This window comes from Barbus barbus (assembly GCF_936440315.1).
Source record: "Barbus barbus genome assembly, chromosome: 46".
Taxonomy (NCBI): domain Eukaryota; kingdom Metazoa; phylum Chordata; class Actinopteri; order Cypriniformes; family Cyprinidae; genus Barbus; species Barbus barbus.
In genome coordinates this window covers 13803642-13824619 of record NC_136724.1, presented here as the reverse complement: position 1 = coordinate 13824619, position 20978 = coordinate 13803642, and positions in this window count along the sequence as shown.

The window sequence follows — 20978 nt, the reverse complement described above, 5'->3', positions numbered from 1 at the left end:
ATGAGAAAATGCTATAGAAGCAGCATCATCGCAGCATCATGGATGATCGTATTCGCTTTTACTTTGATCAGGGACTCACTCAAACTGAAATAATAAAAATAAAAATATGGTATAAGTACCATCCCAAATATTGAAGGTGTTGTGTGTGTGACCGACTACATTGATCCATGATAGAATAGTACTTGTCATGCATATTCATACTCGGACATTTTAGCTCTGTGTCTGTCAGTGATTGACGACTTATACATAAGTGTTCGACACTTGAGAAGGAGGCTGTCGGGTCTGCAACTTTATCGTCGAACACAATTATAGCAACCCTGATTTTATCATGATAGCTACAATTACGTCATGAGAAAACGGTTTTTAGGTTGAGATCAACAACTTTCGTTATGTCCAGATAACCACAAAACAAATTTCGCTATGTCGAGATCACGAGAAAATTAAGTCGTGATAACGACAAAACAACTTTCGTTATGTCGAGATCACGAGAAAATTAAGTCGTGATAACGACAAAACAACTTTCGTTATGTCGAGATCACGAGAAAATTAAGTCGTGATCACGAGAAAACAAGACAGAAAAATTATAATAATGCATGGCCGCTTAGAACTTCCGTAATTTTCTCAATGGGTAATTTATGAATTATTATATTTGATCTCATGGTAACACTTTAGAATAGGGAACACTTATTCACAATTAACTACAACTTTTCCCTCAATAAATTCCTAATTTGCTGTTTATTAATATTTATTAAGGTAATTGTTAAGTTCAGGTATTAGGTAGGATTAGGGATGTAGAATAAGGTCATGTAGAATAAGGGTTTGACCCCTTTAGTCAAGGCTAGCAAATAATGTGTTTATTACTGGTTTACATATCACATTTATATCATAAAAAGCATTTAAAAACTTTAAAATATTGGTGCTAAAAGACTTTATGTTTTGGCTACCAAATGCATATAGGAATAGTTCACTCCTCATATGCTGTCCCGCCATGCACAAAGAAGTCTCTTATGCTCACCGAGGCTGCCTTTATTTCATTAAAAACAGCAATATTGTGAGATATTATTATGATTTAAAATAACTGTTTTCTATTTGAATATATTTAAAAATGTGATTTACTCCTGTGATGGTAAGACTTAATTTTCAGCAGCCATTACTCCAGTCTTCAGTGTCACATGATCCTTAATAAATCATTCTAATATGCTGATTTGATGCTCAAGAAACATTTATTATCATTATCAATGTTGAAAACAATTGTGCTGCTTAATATTTTTGTGGAAACTGTGATATATTTTTTGTTTCTGGATGAATAGACAGGTCAAAGGAACAGTATTTTTTTTTTATAAAAATCTTTTGTAACACTAGTAATGTCTTTACTGCCACTTTTGCTCAATTTAAAGCATCCTTGCTGAATAAAAATGAAAAAAATGACCCCAAACTTTTGAACGAAGGTTTATGTCATACAATTACACAGACACAGTAACAACATTTAATGTCATTGTCTGCCAGGATCAGGGCTTCATGTTCATTCTGCTGTGTGCACTGGTTTAGAGTCAGCCGTTAGTGTGGAGTAACCCGACTCCGAGTCAGTTCAGATCACATGGCGGCAGCCCAGGAGAATGCCTGGGGGCTCATCACAGTTTATTATATCTCCCTATGCTGAGAAGCAATTCTCTGTCTTATAATTAGCCTCTTGCAGAAAAAAACCTCTCTGTGTAAAACAGTTGTTAATTGCGGCAGATACTCCAGCATTTATTACAGTCTTAAATCAGCCTCTTTCTCTCTCTTTCCTTTTGCGAAGATGATATTTGTGCACCATTAACCAAATGTTGCCATTGAGACAGTACCGCGTGAATGCCCCCATCTGTAGATCGTAGTATTTCCTTTCTCATGAAAACAATTACAGACCATTTGCATTTTTGGAAAATATGGTTGCGGTGCATAAAACGTGGACAGCTCCATGTGCCTCGCTTGGCGCGTGTCGATGCTACATGAATATTTCATGATATGGCCTGCAACAACGCATAGAAGTGCAGGCACTGTAATTGGTATCAGCTGTCAGTCAAAACACCATTAATTAGCACAAACATAACATAAACAAAATGCTGTGGTCTTAATGAAGAGTGGCGTTATTAGCTGTATCACACTGTATAATGTGTCGCATTAATCAGTGGCTAGCGCTAGATCACCAAGTATGCTTCTGTGCAGTAAAAAGCCACTGTAGGTTTTGTAGATTGGCTGGCACCTGTGTAAATGTGTTGTTAGTGTTGTCAGGGCTGACGGTTTAATGACGAGTCTTTAGTGGGGTAAATGCCGGAGCTGCTGTGTTACACGCAGACTGTGAAAGGCCTGGAGAGAGCTGATTGCTGCTTGACACAATGGTGCTACACACTTCCCCCACTTCTCGCCACTGTTCTATCCCACCCATGAAACACTGAGGCAGGGTCAAGAGGTCACTGTTATAGGAGAGAGACACCAGACATCTCCACGGGGCTGTAAAACTGTGATATGGCCTGGGAAACAGGTGGAGGAAATTATTTATGTTTAGCTGGTTCACAATGCATGGTGATAACAAATTTATTTAAATGATTAAATACATAAATGTTTATTGTGCATAATTACATAAATTATTTATTTAATTTATTAGATTATTTATTTATTACTAATTTACTATCTATGTTTTAAATGGCAAAGACTTAAGCAATTGAATCTATTAAAATATTTTACTTCTGATGTTAGGGATTTTTTTATTTATTGCATCAGCTGATATTGAATATATAATCATTCATTCTCATTTCCTGTATTTATACATTTGAATTTAACTCATCTTTGATAAAAAATAATTGTAAATATTGTTATATGTAATCTTTAGCAAATATAAAATGTATTATTTCATACTGTACATTATAATGTTGTGAATGATGCCTAAATTGACTTGTAGCGTTTAAATGATTGATTTTAGTTTTTAATGGTTTGTTTTGTTTTTCATTTTACATTTATTTGTAGGTTATCGGCAATAGCAGGAAAATAATTATTGGCTTATCTGTATCAGCAGGCTCAATTTTAACTCTTTCCCTCCAACCATTTTGAGAATTAAATTATATTACAAATTATTACTTTTGATCCCATCATGTTTCTACTGTTTCCTTCTGACAACTTTTTCAAACTTTTTTTTTTGTCCATTGATGATTAATTATTTGAATTGTCTTTTTGTTTTGTTTTTTAATTATGTGGAGTTGACAGGTGTTTGTAGGGAATTAGAGTAAATGAATCATTTCACTATGACCAAAAATGTTGATGTTATGTGACTTTAAAGGCAAGACAAAAATGCCTAAGCAAATGTAACATTTTCACCTATACATTACTAAGTGAATATTCAGTAATCTGGTGTATTGGTTTTTCTTTTGCCCCTCTATGACTTCACATATTTGCGCTCTCTCCATGAAAAACAGAGGACCTATTGTAGAAGTCCACCCACTGGGCTCATTGTGTCAGTCATACGGTCGCTATAGGAACACATTTAGTATGTAAAGGAAGTGATCAGAGATTGGGTTCTCACACAAGTGGTGGTAATTTACACATCAAGACACATTGTCACATTGAGTCTCTGGAATGCTCGTTTGGCACACATGCCCGCACATACATACGTGCACAAAGAAAACACATTATGGTGTTTGTGATGGAGATCCTGTAGCCCTTTCATGTTCTAGTGACACATAGTTAGCTAATGTGAGCCTCGTATTCTTACAGCATGAATCAAATACACAGTAAAATCCCTATAGAGTTTTGTTTTCTATTTCTTTTAAAACGCAGGTCGTACTTCTTACTGTACAAGATTCACATTCACCCACAATAATGCATTATATCGTTTTGATTATATCCATTATTAGCTGTTGTTGTGACTCAAAAGCATAATTAGCAACACAGTTTCAATAATAGCACCTAATACCACAAAATGTAAGCTCTACTGACAATACCATTCAAAAAATGTATCATTAATATTTTTATTTAGAAAAGACTTTTATGATGTTTCAAAGGATTTCTGATTCAAATAAAGTGTTTTTAAACCATTCATCAAAAAAATCCAGAAAAAATATATATTATAGTTTTTAACAAAAATATGAAGCAGCACAACTGTTTTCAACATTAATAATAATTCAATACAATGTTTCTTGAGCATCAAATCAGCATATTGGAATGATTTCTGAAGGATCATTAGACAGTGAAGACTGGAGTAATGATATTGAAAATGAAGCTTTGCCATCAAAGGAATAAATTACATTTTAAAATATATTCAAATAGAAAGCAGTTAATTTAAATAATAATTATATTTCACCATATTACTTGCTTTTAAGCTAATTTGAGAGCATGGGGATATAAAAAAAATTCAAACCTCAAACTTTTGAACGGTATGCCATCATTTTATTGATCACCTCAGTCTTCTCAGTGCTAGATGCACATTGCTTGTTAGTGGGTGGTTTGATTTATTGATTTGGATCAATTAATGAAGTGGATATGGTTGTAGTTTCAGTAAATGATGTAAATTAAACTATAGTTGCCCACAGCCACTGATCTAGATTCTGATTTCCTTTTTCCACTAGCAATTATTGTTTGGGTTTGGATAGGGAAACTGATCAGAGAACTGTATTTACAGGCAACATTAACCAGGAATAGTAATCAGAATTGACCTTTCGCTAAGCACCATCCCTTTTTGGTTACTGTTGCTAAGTCAGTCAAGCTTTATAGAACATACATGAGCTGAAGATTTCTGTGAACGTTTTGTTTTTCAGTGTGCCAAAAACATTGTAAACTGTTTTTATATTATTCTAATGAATTATGACATTGCAAAGAATTATCCGCCATTTTTCTTTTGAGAAATTTTAAATTACACAGTAATGTAATTTAAAAACTGTCAAAAATGTCAAGTGACTGTTTGATTGTTTCAAAGCAGCTTAAAGGGATAGTTCACCCATTTATTACTCACCATCATGTCGTTCTAAACCTGTAAGTCCTTCGTTCATCTTCGGAACACAAATTAAGATATTTTTGATGAAATCCGAGAGCTTTTTCGCTCATTTTTGACACATTCAAGGCCCAGAAAGGTAGTAAGGACATTGTTAAAATAGTCCATGTGACATGAGTGGTTCAACAGTAATGTTATGAAGCCACGAGAATACTTTTTGTGTGCAAAGAAGACAAAAATAACAACTTTATTCAACAATTTCTCTCGGATTTCATCAAAAATATCTTCATTTTTGATCAGAATATGAAAAAAAAGTCTTACGTGTTTGGAACGACATGAGGGTGAGTAATTAATGACAGAATTTTAATTTTTGGGTGAATGAACCGTTTAAATATATACTGTATATATATATAACAACTAAGATTACCTGGAATATTACTGGAAATATGAGTGTTTGGTTATGAATAAACGTATGCTCTTTCTCTTATGCTCACCAAGACTGCATTTATTTAATCAAAAATACAGTAAAAACAATACTGCTTTCAAATTTAAAATAGCTATTTTTTATTTGAATATATTTTAAAATGTAATTTATTCCTTTAATGGCAAAGCTGAATTGTCAGCATTATTACTCCAGTCTTCAGTGTCACATGATCCTTCAGAAATCATGCTGATTTGCTGCTTCAGAAAAACTTGAAACTTTGAACACTAGTGTTATACATACTTGCTTAACTATGTGTTCGGTGACCTAGTAAATGCTGTTGAGGAAGCTCAGTGTTGTGTTTCTGTGTGTACGAGTGTGAATCACCTCCACTACAGATGGGCTGTGTGGGTGTACTCAGCTGGGCTTCCGCAATAGGCTCTTTCCACAGTGCTCAACTGTGTCTATTTCACACATCAAAGACGCTGTCATGGAGGTCAGATAGACAGGAAGCGTGCCGTAACACAGGTCTCTTCACCTCCAGCTCTCGCTCTCTGCAGTGTTTTGTAGTGCACTTACAGTAGGCTGTGTGGTCAACTGATAAACAGCAGCGCCCGTTTCGCTAAATTATTAAGCGCCATTTGAACAGCAGGACAGGAAGAGACTGCAGCGCTAAGAATAGCGAGATGTCAAAAATAGCTGGTCTTAAACCTTTAGAGGGTTCCTTTAAGGCTTGATCATGGTAAATATGGCCATCAGGTACCAAGGTAGCACTCAGCTGGGACTCGACCCTTCTGTGCACTTGTAATGCAGCTGTAAATAAAGGAAACTGTAATCCGCTGATTGTTTAGACACCGATTTAAACAGTTCTTGGCATCCCTTTATGTTGTCTAATAATAAATTCATGATCTCATAAAGCCAACGGGGTGAAAATTTTACGTAGCTGCGTTTGAGGATTGATTATTTATTAATGAAAATCTGACTCAGAATCACATTTATTTACCTTAATATGTAATTTTAATGTCAAAGCTAAGTGTTTTCTTCTCCCTTTATAAAAAGGCTCAATTGAGGGCTTGTTCCCAGGTTGGTGAGAATGAGCTTCTGCTGGATCCGTCTATAAATAAATCAGGTGTGCTGCCTATGAATCCTGTTGCGGTGTCATTCAGAGAGGCTCATCTGTTCAGTGTCGTATGGGAGGTTACAGATATTCGCTCTGAGGAGGATGGAGCTGTTTACTGCCGTGAGTGGCCAGTCATAGTGGGTCAGCTGTGCTAATCCATTCATCTGTCAGCCACAGAGCCATTTGATTGACTTAGCAGAGGTCAGTCTCTGCATTGACCTTGTCTGCCTATAAGAATGAGCCACTCTTCACTATAAGCCTGCAATATTCTTGTGCTTTATTGTCTTAGTGTAACTGGGATAAAAAATGCACCCTCATATATCAGGGAATGCTGTAATATAGATAGTGGAAGATGTTTCTTCAACTATGGGCAGTTTTAACCCTATGGACTAGAAAAAAAACTCGTCACACCTTTCAGACTCTCACTACTTCATTTTATTTGTCTACTAGCAATGTGCAAACATATGCATTTTTTGCCTTTTTTCCCATTTTGATTCTGAAATATGTGATCATTTCCACCAGAGTGTCATTTCCAGCTCTAAATTTTTTTTTTTTTTTTGTGTGTGTGTTTAACAGCAATTTTTTCCCCAATGACTTACACACAGCTAAATGTATTATAATAATATATTTAATTATGAAATGTAAAATATTTTAATTACTATAATAAATATAATACAATATAAATATAATTATATTATATTATTTTTTATAATACTTTTGCATAATTTGAAAATTGAAGCTCACTTAGGAATAATGCACAAGAGAAATATTCTGCATTATATTCTGTCAATTATATTATAATCATATATAATTATATTATAAGCTTTATTCTGTATAAATATTCTGTTATAATTATCTAAGCATGCTAGTTAGTGTACTTGATTATCACAGGACAACATTGTTAGCGAACAACACTGAATCAAGTATAACATAAAAAAGCATAAAAAATTATACAAAAAAGCATTGAGAAGGTTACTTTGGAAATGTAATAGGTTACAGATAACAAGTTACCCTATTTAAAATGTAAAAAGTAGTGTAACTATTTCAATTACCTTATTAAAGTAATGTAACTGATTACATTTGATTATTTTTGGTTACTTTTATAAATTTCTAGCTGTTAATCATTTTCAATCATTTACACCAGGCAGGGTTAAACTTACAGTAGCACTCAACACTGATTACTGTCAGATTATAATCATTTCATTTTAAAGCACAGCCACCGAAAAAACGGACCTTAGTACCGCTTTTTATACTTTAAGATCATTCTGAGGTTAAATACAGATTTAAAATTGTAAGATAAAGTTTAATAGCTATAATACTGCTTTTAAAATCAAATCTTTGCATAGCTATGACAACAAACACATCTAATAATGCCTTGGAAAAAACTGTTAAACTTAAAAAATACAGCATATAGATAAACCCAAATAGAAAGTAAAACAGTTATCAAATAAGCATGTGTCCTAAACTCCTGAAACATTGGCATCAATACAATTGGGGAAAGAAATCTTTTTAATCTGCATGTATATGTCTGTGTGTGTGTGTGTGTGTGTGTGTGTGAAATATTCAGATGTAACCCCCTTTGTAATCGTTAACAATTTCATAAGTAACTGTAATTTAATTACACATTTTTCCTCAGTAACTGAAACAGAATAGTTACATTTATTTTGTAATTAAATTACACAAGTTACATGTAACTAGTTAGATTTGTGTCTTTCTTGTGATGCAAAATGCAAGCCTCTGAACAGCAAACATACACAAATTTACAAAGTCTAATGTCCTTAACAAAACATCACTCCTTATTATGTTCAGCAATAAAAAGTGCACAAGCATTATCTGTTTTTGCCATCAAGGCAGGAGGGAGTGAAGCCGCCGACCACTGCATGGCGGTCAGTGGATATGTGTGGCCGAAAACAAGCACTGATGGCTCATAACGCATAGCAGGATGATATCTGACATCCTACGTTAACTCTTTCACCTCTGAGGACTTGCCAGTCACTCTGACTGTATACACATGTTGTGTAGCAAGACTCTCCACTCCCTACACATGGCTCTGTGACTGGGTTTCATGTGTTTGTGTAAACAGCTGCAGCAGACTGCTGTCTCCTTCAGAGCGCAGATTAGCTTCACTAGAACTCCAGGAAGGAATTTGCTCCACATTTTTGTGCAGAGGAGGAAGTCTTGAAAGGAAGAGACCTGGACATTCCTACAGTCTGAAAAAGCTGTTAGTGTTGCTCTGTCTTGACCTCTACCTTATTTGGCTCATTGTAAAGATTTTATGGACTTAAAACTGCTACACTACTACACTTCCATCACTGATATAACAAATATTCAGCATTGGGTAAACTACTCAAAAACTTGTTACTAGCAAAGCTGCACTATGCTTTAGAGCTACAGTAGTTATGGTACTTTGATATTTGTATACATTTATTATGGAGTATTAAAGATAGTAAGATGTAATCTGATCCTCTTTGGAAGTTTGTATTTACAAGTTGAGAAGTCATACTTGCGATGTCAGATTAAATCACTTTGGTCGAGCAAGTGTAACGTTCTCTTTATTAATTATGAAAATACTACAAAATGATGAACAAAGAATGTGCATCAAATCCCATGTTTGTACACCAGATTCGAATTTCCAATTTTTGGTACCATTTATATGTGCTTTACTTGTAAATCTTTCTGACATGAATTGAACACACCATCGTTTAAATAGTCACCTAAGCATTCATTGTGTGTGTGTGTGTTTGTATGTGGTTTTTGTGTGAACAGAAAATGTGTTCATTGTTTTTATTGATTTAATTTAAATTGATCGTTGGTAGATATCCATTGTTTTTTTTTGCTTTGTTAAGTATCTTACATTTTCACTTTTTGAGTTTTTTACTCTGCCTCCAGTTTAGTCATGACTGAGCTGTTAAACCACGAGTTGATTCAGACCTTTTGCTAACCCACTTAATAATAAAAAAAAAACCTATTCAAATGATTCATTCACTGATCTTGCTGCTTCTGGTTCTATACAGACTTTTTTGATTTGACTTGGTTGATGAAATGCTGTCAGGGATAATTTTACAGTGTAGCTTTTTTCATTACTTAATAAAATAGCTAATGAAATTCTATAGTCTGACTATTGAGATATTACAATGAGGAAATAGAACTGCTTGCTTTTTGCAGATGTTTGTATTTATGTTTTTGTGTTCCCCAAATTTGACCTTCTAATGACACTGGTTAGTGTTGTCATGAGATGACAAAATTAATTTGACACTTTCATGTGGTTCTTCCCTTCCTGTGCAGTAGTTTTAAACAACATGTTGCTCATTTGTTAATAATCCAGATTTGTGCAGATATTATAGTCATGTTGCTGAAGGAGCTGGTCTTTTGTTAAATAATCTTCTTAATCTTTGTGAAATTCCACCATTTTGCATTGGATTAGGTTTGTTCATTATTAGATCCTTGCGGTCGTAATTAAATGTTGAAGCAGCATAAGCCCAATTATCTGAAGAGTCTGTTTCTGGACACTCTTAAGCGACAGGTCGTCTGGGGACCCTCCGCAGACACAGATGGGGACCACCAGGCTTTAGCGCAGTTCCCTCCAAAACTCACTCAAGCTGTTCCAATGCTTTACTCCAGGGGCTAAATTATTTAACAAGCCCTGGCTTGCTTTGGGAAGCACTGTGGAAATGATCTGGACATGCACACACACACACACACACACACACAAAGGCACACACACATACAAACTCAATATTGTACACCATCTTAAACAATTTCAAGCAAACCTAAGCAGTCATATTGGAGGAAACTGACATGCATCAGGAAATGTGTAATTTAATTAATCAAAGAAGTAGAATTTGACTCACAACGTGCATTACATAAATGTTAAAAAGGAGTTGCAAAAACACTTTTAAAACAGGTTTCCTGAACCCTTTCTTTGTCTTCTGTTGGTTGGACAAACTCACACCATTGGCTGAGCCAAAGTGGCTGTCGTCAGGCAGATTGTGTTGGTCAAACAAAAGAGTGACAGTATTCACACATTTCAGTGGAATTATCCTAAAAATAATACATTTCTAGTTGTTTTTACAGTTAAACTGGCAGAGCAGTATTTTAATATTTACAAAATGACTTTAAATGAACAAACATATTGACTTTAACGGATAAGCACACAGAAACATACTCAAAAAGTCTCTATATCATGCATAATGTACAGTGTTTGACTATCACACATGTGCTAAAATCTTGGGAAAAGCATTTTCACCTGTTTCACAAATTGAAAAGGAGTTGCAAAAACAATGACACTTTTCAAACAGGTTTCCTGCACACGTTCTCTGTCTCTATTGGCTGGACAAACAGATAGTACTTCAAACTCACACCACTGGTTGAGCCTGACAAGTTGCTGTTGTCAGGCAGATTGTGATGGTCAAACAAACAAAAGAGCCATATTCTTTACACTTTTCAGGGGAAACTACACAGTTATAGCTGTTTTTGCTGGGAGAATAGTATTTTAACATTTAAAAATGACTTTTAATTAACAAAAATATTGACACACAAGAGCACACAAACATACTCAAAAAGTCTCCCTGTCATGCACAATGCACAGTTTTTGACTACAATCACATGTCTGGGAAAAGCATTTATCACCAGAGTGTGACTCTTCAGACTGATGACACATGACTTATGACTAAATTAAAGCTGTCTTATGTAGCCACAGAACCGCTCAGTTCCTCAAGACCAAGCTATTATAGAAGGCAGAAGTACGGTTATAGATATGCGATGCGTACATTTTTGCGATATTGTGCAATTTATTTAGAATTTTTCATACTTTCCAAAATGACATCAAAGAAGTAGAACCTGTAAATTGACCACAGGCAGCGCTGGATAATGCAGTCTTACATATAGCGCCAAGAGAAGATTTCCTCATTAATTTTTAATGATGAGCAATAGGAACTGGTTGTTCCTGATTCCACTTCAATATACAAAACACACAGTGTCTTCACTAGAACCCTACTGATAATGGCCAGCTCAACAACATTCATTAAAACACTTCATTTCCAGGGAAAACTCCAGGACAAGGGCACGAGGATGATAAAAAGGGGAGCACTTCATAATTTCAGCCAGACATTTTTCTTTCTTTTTTCCCCACCGATGCACTCAGAAGACACAATGGGGCATTCATCATGGCGCACACAGTGCTAATTTCCCTGTAGGCAATATGCTCTATTTCAACCTTGCTGCTGTCTTCACAACAGCCACCGCTGGTTTCTTCTTCCCTCCTATCTCTCTAACTCTCTCTCTCGTGCTAAAATGCTGATTTGGGTAAGAGTGCTTATTACCCTCCCCGTCTATGAGATTAATTAAACCCAGGGTCCTATGAATGCCCAGATGGTTCTTCTATACTTCCAATGAGCTTAATCTCCATGCGGTCTCTAATCTACTTCTCGTTTAAGGAATTGCCTCAAAAACGCCTTGATCGGACTTCAATTTCAAAATGCCTTTTTAGTTTTATCAGAATGAGAGCAGAACTGATACGGCCTCTGAGAGTGTTTCCATATATGTGAGCCTTGTAGCACAGCTACACTTCATGGCGATACTCCAAGCTAGATGTGTTTGCTTCATGTTGTGCTTTGTTACCTACTTGTCTGTCATTCCAGATTTGGTGATCGCAGACGCATAGCGCTTCTGACACACATGCCTGCAGGTCTCTTCTGCTGGTGGTGTTTAAGGTTTAGTGCTAACTATTAATATACAGCATCTTGGTGCACCCTTGTGCTGCTACATGTCTAAATCATATTAATGCCAATTAGTCATGTTACCTAATGAGTCTACTTTATTGTGGGGCTGTACATGAGACATTTGAAGCTAATCAGTGCATATTTTCTAATTATCCCTGCATGCAAATGGCTTAAGTGATCATGTTTGTCACAATGCAAGTATAGCTTTGGTCCTCTGAGATTATTACAGCAGTAATTGCAGGAAAGCAGGCATTTTTTCCAGTTTTTCCCAATAGCCTCAGGGCTCAAGCAGTGCTTTGGAATTTCATTTTGAGGGTTTGGAAATGCTCAGCGTTGGTGTTGGCGCAAATGTGCAATTCTGCATCCAACGATTTCAGATGTTTACATCATAGATGATTGCACAACTGTGTTGTTTATGAGTTCAGATCATTTCTGTTTGTAAATAGCAGCTGTTTTGGTGTGTGTGATATTTTTACTTACTATGGTGGTCTTAAAGGTGAAGTGTGTATTAATGGCACTGAATAGAATTGCAAAAATAATGATTTGGTCATTATGTTTGAAAACAGGTTTCTCCAAACACTTCACCTGTCTATCGGTTGGACAGATAGTCCTACCCCAAACTTGTGATTGGATAAGCCATTGTTGCTATGCTGGCCCTCTCAAAAATAAGAGCAATGCTCAGAGAGCCAAAGTTAAACAAATGACAAACGACGAAATGCTTAAAATCATTCCACATTGCTTATTTTCTTTGGAGAAAATAATTCAGTTTAGGGTTGGTAAGTTTAAAATTTTTTTTTTAAAAATAAAGTCTTTTATGCCCACCACGGTAATATTGTGAAATATTATTAAAATTTAAAATAACTGTATTCTATTTAAATATATTTTAAAATGTAATTTTTTCCTGTGATAGCCAAGCTCAATTTTCAGCAAAATATTTTCCTTCAGAAATCATTCTAATATGCTGATTTGATTATTATCAATGTTGAAAACAGTTGTGCTGCTTAATATTTTTTATGAAAACCACGTAAATGTCTTTACTGCCACTTTTCAAATACATCTTTGCTGAATCTCAAATCAAAATCAGACCCCAAACTTTTTAATGGTAGTGTATATTTAAATATATTTTTAATTAAATGATTAACTCATTTTTTATTATGAATTAAAATATACAGAACATGTACATCTCTCTCTATCTCTCTCTCTCTCTCTCTCTCTCTCCAAACCTTTTGTGACACTGTCTAGATGAAAAGTAAGGTGATATGAGATTTTGAGAGTAAAAAAAATAAAATCACCTGAGATTTATTGCACATCATCTGAGCTGATCCACCACAGGCATCCCATCGCTCATACGTAGATGTAATGACTGAACCTTAATGCACACATACATACTCAGTCGATCAGAGCTGCAGTGAAGTTGCATGTGCTAAATTGCCCTCTATCGACCGCTCTGTCCAGCAGCCTGTGAAGGCTGGAGAAGTGGCATTGGACTTGCCTTTGCTTTCCACATGGACGAGCATGTCCAGCCCCAGGGGCAGCAAGAGAGGTCACATTCTGACACTAGTCCGCCTGTGCACTCAAATGACCCCCAGCGATCCCAGGCCTCCGGCTCCGTATGCTGGCCCTCTCCAGAGTCACCCAGAGGGAGGGCCGGTGACAAGAGGGGAGTTTTCAATTAGATAGCTGAGTGAGCAAAGAGGCCCCTCTGAGTGGCTCCATAAAACACTTTGTACTTATCAGACATAGCCAAACAAAAGCCGAAGTATGCTTCTAGATGGACCGTGGATGATAAAAGCGAAAAGTGGTGCATGATTAGTAAATATTAAAAATGTAATGGAGGGTTAAGATGCCTGCCGAGGAGACGGAGGAAATAATGCTGCAAAGGGCCCAACAAAAAGTAATCCGGCTTTCACATTACTGTCAGGAGCGGCTCCCACACAATACCCATCAGGGAGTCCCTGGTGATTGTTCATTAGCAAACTCAGTGGGAGTCTACATTCGCAAAAAAGCACTTCACGATCTCTGTAGACGCCCATTCATTTACCAGTGAAAAGCAAAACGGGCTATTTTATATTCATGAAATATTGGAACATAAAAAGAAAGAATAAGAGAAAAAAACACCCCTCAGAAATTTTGCTGACATATCCACGCTGTTGCAAACGGAGCTCAATTTTGAAAACAGAAGTGACCTTTTTATTTTCTTTCAGCATAATTTGCATATTTAATTTGAAATTAATTGAGGATGATTTTGCCAGAACAGTTAGAAGCGTATCGTGCTTTTGTGTTATCTGTGTGTAGCTCCTGTATCTTTGTGTGCTGTCGACTTGTACATTACGCCTGAGCAGCGAAGAGCCCAGAGCCATTAATGTTAATGTGTGAGTGCATCTTCCCTTAGTCCCACTGAGATTCTATATATAGAGCTGTAATGATAGCCAGCTTCAGGAGATAAGAACAGAGAATTAATAAGGTACGTTAGAGGATCCTCGCATCGCCTCGCGACAGTGGCAGATCTGCTGTGCAACATCCACAGAGCCGCAGACGTGTTGAGCTTTTGTTAACGGTGCGTTGTAGAAAGCATTAAGTATGTGTTCCCCACTGTGCAAAAAAAGTAGGGTGAGAAAGAAAATAAATATGACACACGCTCTTACAAATAAAGGGTCGAAAAAGGGTTTTACTGCCTGATGCTTTTAGAGAGTCTTTTTAGAAACCCTTTGAGATGCCTTTATGAGCATTTCCTGTAATTCAGACCATTTGTATCCCTTTTACATGTCCTGTAGCTGTAGGACAAGCATTTTTTACATGTCTATCATGCATATTTGGTTTGTTTTAGGCCTCTGAGTTCTCAGACTTTCAGGCTGCGTTCGAATTACTGTAATTTCAATGTACACTACCGTTCAAAAGTTTGGGGTCGGAAAGATTTTTTAAAAAGAGGTTTCTTATGCTCACCAAGGCTGCATTTATTTGATAGGAAATACAGTAAAAAAGTAATATTATTACATTTTAAAATTACTGTTTTCTATTTTAATATATTTTAAAATGTAATTTATTCCTGTGATAGCAAAGCTAATTTTTCAGCAGTCTTCAGTGTCACATGGTCCTTCAGAAATCATTCTAATATGCTGATTTTGTGCCTAAGAAACATTTCTTTGTATTATCAATGTTGAAAACAGTTGTTCTGCTCTCTCTCTCTCTCTCTCTCTCTCTCTATTTATTTATTTTTGGAAAGTGATCTTTTTTTTGCATCACTTCTTGACCTATCAGGAAGTACTTTCTGTATGTATGCAGGTGTGTAGTACTGAATGACTGACCCCTGACCTATGTTCTTTGACCTGTGACACCCTGGTTTTGCATACTGTGATCCAAGGAATTGTGTATATTTGAAGAAATTAACTAAATGCCACAAAACTTTTCCATTGTTAGTTTTTTCAGTTCTATGGTTCTTCAGCAAATCATCCATGGTGTTTCAAAGAACCCAAGAGTTTTAATGGATGATACTTAGATACCAATACACTCATCAAATAATATAGAACAAGAACTTTGTCTTTAATGAACCATATAAGAAACCCAAGAACCCATGGGAATCAAAAAATGGTTCTTAGTATTATGGAATTATTAATGAACCTTTGGTCACACTTTATTTTAAGGTCCAATTATCGTCATTAACAAACAATTAACTACGACTTTTGTTATAATTCTCATCTCATTTAGCAGACGGTCTGGTCATTGGAGTGTGTTTCTGCAGTTGTTTGCATGTAGTGGCTAAATTTATTTGCGCTGTTTACAGTCAGCGTTGGATAAAATCTCCACACAGACTCAATCCTCAGATACACTGTTGCAGCAGAACTGCAGCCTTATGCTCGGGTAAAACTGGGACGCGGGCCACTAGTTAGACATATGGAGCCAAACTTAATGCCAGCTGCTTTGCAGTACATCACTCCATACGAGTACAGAACAACTTTCATGTGTGAAGTACACACAGGGTTATGACACTCTGCTGCTGGCTTGGGGCAAGGTCTCAGTCTGGAGAACATGTCAGCAATCTACTAAACTCGTAGTGTATTTATTATCTCACTTCTTTGAGCAATTAAGCAACTAACAACCAGTTATGGACTCTCATTCTGACGGCACCCATTCACTGCAGAGGATCCATTGGTTAGCAAGTGATATAAAGCTAAATTTGTGCATATTACGAAACAAACTCATCTTGGATGAGTACATTTTCAGCAAATTTTCATTCCTACAACTATTCCGTAAATGAAATACAAAGTGGTAAGCTGCTCCCTGGTGATGTTTCCCTCAAGGGCTTTGTTTTTATTGTCCCTGACTGTTTAAGAAGCTCAGAAGACCAGGTCAAGAGGTTAAGAAGTGCAAGAATTTGACCAGATATTTCGCGTTAAAATGTGCACCAGTAGCAAAAACCAGGAAGATAAGTCTGACTAATGGCAACTCAGACTGTGATTCAATGCTTTCTTTTGTCGCAAGGCCCCAAACTAGTTTGCCCTCTCCGCGAGGTCACAATCCCTTTTATATTCTCTTTAGTCACAGATCATGTGACAACGTCCCCCTGGGGCTGGAGAAAAAAAGTAGCACAGATTGTCCCAGCATCTGTTTACTGCTTTTACATCAAATGATACCACAGAGTATCGTCAAATTCACTTAATGATCAGCTGATCAATACTACTTGTTTGTTGCATTTACAGCAGGGAAATCTTGAATATCCTAATTCAGATAGAATCCGGTGCTTTATATCGTGATTGATCTACAAATCCTATTGATTTCAAATCCAGAAATGAGCAACGGCTGTTTTGAGGCATCAGGGATAAGTGAACTGCTGTGCTGTTTGGTTACAGAGGGAATGGATTGAGGCGGTTGAGTCTGAGAGTTGCTCTTGACTCTATAGCTGCTCAGGCTGAGAGGTCTCACCTGCTTCCAGCCTGTAGACCATCTGTTTGGAGTTATATTGAACAATACAGGCCCATGAGAGCGGAAAGTGAGGGTTGTAGTGAAGCTGATGCTGGCAGCCTCAAACTGACTCGAGCAGTTCTTGACTGGAATGATTGAAGGCTGCTGGTCTCATTTCTACTGCAGTTTAATGTACAACAGCTTTATTTATACATGTTTGGATCATAAATCTTGTGTTGGTTTTTGTTAGGCTATTCTTACAACCATGTCAAAGGCCTTCATGCATTGTAGTGTGTATGATACTGTACTTTGTTCAGATCATTCACAAATCTTAATTATTCATTTGGAAATTATATTAGCATTTCATCACTTGCTCACAGATGGATCCTCTGCAGTGAATGGGTGCCGTCAGAATGAGAGTCCAGTCAGCTGATAAAAACATCACGATAATCCACAACGGCAGTTTAAGGTACAAAAGCTTTTTTATATACATGTTTGGATCATTTATCTTGTGTTGGTTTATGTCAGGCTGGAGTAATCAAAAATGAAGCCTTGCAATCCCAGAAATAAATGACATTTTAGGTTGTATTAAAATAGAAAACAGTTATTTTAAATTGTAATAAAAGTACACAATTTAACTGTATTTCTGATTAAAAAATGCAGCATTGGTGAGCATAGGAGACTCCTCTCAGTCCTTCATTTAATTATTTATTTATTTGTTTGGTAGATTTTTTTCTGCATTTTTTACTTTTTACTCACATTTAAAATAACACAGCAAGAACAACAAAAATAAAAATAAAACAACTCTGCATACAATTGCCTGCATTTTATTAATCTAATTGTACAATACAATGTAACGGCCAAAACACGGCCAAAGACTGGTCTCCTCATCAAAACAAAAGGATGGCGGAGGATTATAGATACACTCCTGCAGCATGTCTGTAGAATGAACAGTGATAAGTGAGTTTTTCCCTTCTTCAGGAAAAAACTGAACAGTCCGAGAACTACTCCTCTACGTGATCAGCAAAGTATCTCTGCCCTCAGGAAATCCACACACCATTTAGTTTTACTAACATCAGGAAACTCTCAATGTCTTCACCTCACAGCATTGCCAGCACAGGACACCTGCAGGAATTTATGAGACCAGCTCTTTACCTCAATACAAGCCCCTTGACGGCACATTAACCACATTCCATTGAGATTTTCATTTTGCTTTTTCACATTGTTTGAACAATGCACACACAACTTTGGGAAGTTTGATATGGAAGCTTATTTGCGTCACAGGATAAAAAAATAAAATTGAGACTTTTTATCTCACATTTGTATACTTTATATCTAAAACTTCTGACTTTTTTCAGAATTGACCCTTCGCAAAGACCCCTTCGTTACTGTTGCTACGTCTGACAAGCCACAAATCAGTTAAAAAATACATCGTGGAGCAAAGAGGAAACTAAAGATGCCCCAACAGATAAGACAGAGCAGGTTACTTCTGATATGAAACAAGGTCTCCGGTTTCAAATTTGAGCATTTTTTAAGAAATTCAAACAATAAATACCGTTTTGTGGCTCTTTAATGTGTCGTGGCAGATCACTGTAGCGCCTCAGTTCAAGCGGCATGTGAACCGATCATCTCTTCCTCTTTATTAGTTCAAAAATAAACATGAATGAACATCAGAAGGTATTTTATTTCAACCTCGGAAAGATGTCCATTCACACTTTTTTTCAAGTTCACGTTCACCGGTGTTAATCTACTCTCCTGTCTGGTTTGTTTGTCGGACAAAATGGCAGATTCAGTGTTATGATTGGTCAAATTGCCTGTTATAGAATTAAACTTGTGTTCTAGTATTATTACTCAAGTATTTTTATATTTGTGTCACATTAACTGAGAATGGTAAACGTCTTGTTGTTCTAAACAGGAATGACTTTGTAACGATTAACATCCATCAGGCCTGAAAGAACAATACCCTTGCGATTATGTGCAAATCCTGCTGATTTTGCAGAGAAATCATGCTCTATGTGACATCTTGGTAACCTAGATAGCTTGATTAAAGTGTGTGTAACAGCTGATAGGTTTGTGTGCGTCTGCAGTTGTGTTGGTGACGTCTGTTATGACATTCAGACATCATTCAGATCCTGTCTCTGAGGTCCCCTCACTCCTGCTCTCCAACAGAGCGATGCCCGTTCCACCCCTCACTGCTTCAAAAGGTGCTTAATCATTTTAATATGAAAGCTGTTAAGTGCCTCCAACAGTCACTTTGATGAAATGGAGAACATTTAAAGAGGCTTCCACCCAACCAGCTTTTCATTCATTCTTTTCATCATCCTTTCATGATTTTTCATCTTTTGCTTGTCCCAGATGCCCTACACTGGTTCTCATTTACCATCTATTATCTCTCCTCCGACCTCCGTTTCTTTATGTTTTATTGACCCCTGACTGTCTCTTCATCTCTTGTTCAGATGGAATCCAGTTCTGGGTCTTAAGCACTGCAGTGCGTCAGCTCTTAGCTAAATCAGCTTGCAATCTCTCAGAGATGTGTGTGCACAGGAGATTCGTTCAAGCTGTCTATCTCTGCATCTGAGAAGTTTAATGGATTATTAAATTGTCAACACCTCATTTGGTTCTAACGGAGCTTGCCCAAATACAATGATCATCACATAAACCATGCCACAACTGCTTTGCCAGCATTATGGATTTAATATGCTTAATGTCCTTCAGTAACACATATATTAAATATATTTACATTCTTTCTAATAGATCCAACTTCATTCATGTGTAAAATAGATCTGTAAAATGATCCTTTTAAAACAAGCAGCTTATTGGTCTATATTTGTTTTGGTATTAACTCTACAGAAGTAGAGCTCATCACTTTGACGCACTGCCAGCCATAACTGACCCTTGAACCTGAGCTTGTAGGTTATTCACCTGGAGCATCTCAACTGGAGCAGTAAAAAACTGGCATAACGCATGTTAATATCACATTACGCAATCTGTCTGCAAGTTCATACTAGCGGGTCAAAGATTAAGGGATATATGACCTCAATATTCGGTGGCAGGATTGCGTAAAAGAGCATCTTAGTGAGTGAATTCAGCGTGATGTGGAGTTGTTTGGTTATTGGAGACCTATTTTCTCGCTCCGTCTGCTGTCGGTAGAGTTTGGTGGTGATGTATCACCCATAGGTGTGTGATGCAGGGCTGCTGAGAGTAGAGCACACATATCAGAACGCAATTCATCTGCTAGGCTACTTCTAAAGGTCACTTTTCTTATTTAATTTATTTATTTATGACTAGATCATCAAATGTTCTACAACAGGTGATATATCTGCATGTGTATGTATCTGTGTGGGTGTGTGTGGGTGTGTGAGAGAGAGTAATTCTAAATATATTTAATTTATAATATAAAATAGTTGTGTATAATTATATAAATTACACAATACCCCTAATAACATGCTTAATAAGTGACACTTTGAAGTAATGTGTTTATACATCACACACACACACACACTATTATTTGGTTGATAGATTCATTGTTTGTTTGATTGATTGATTGATTGATTGATTCATAAACAAGCAAATAAAACATTTGTGGACTGGTTGGATAAATAAAAAATAAATACATATTTTTATATCTAAATAATTTTTTATTTATTTTTATTTATGCAACCACCTCAAAACTGTTTTACTTGTTTGGTTATAATTCTTAAACAAACAAACAAACAATAAAAAAATAAATATTTAACATTCATTTTAAGTTAAAAAATATTTAAATTATATTATCTAAAACTATTATTAATAATAATAATATTATACTATTGTTATCATTTTTAAATATTAATATTTTTCTAAAAGTTATATTGTTTT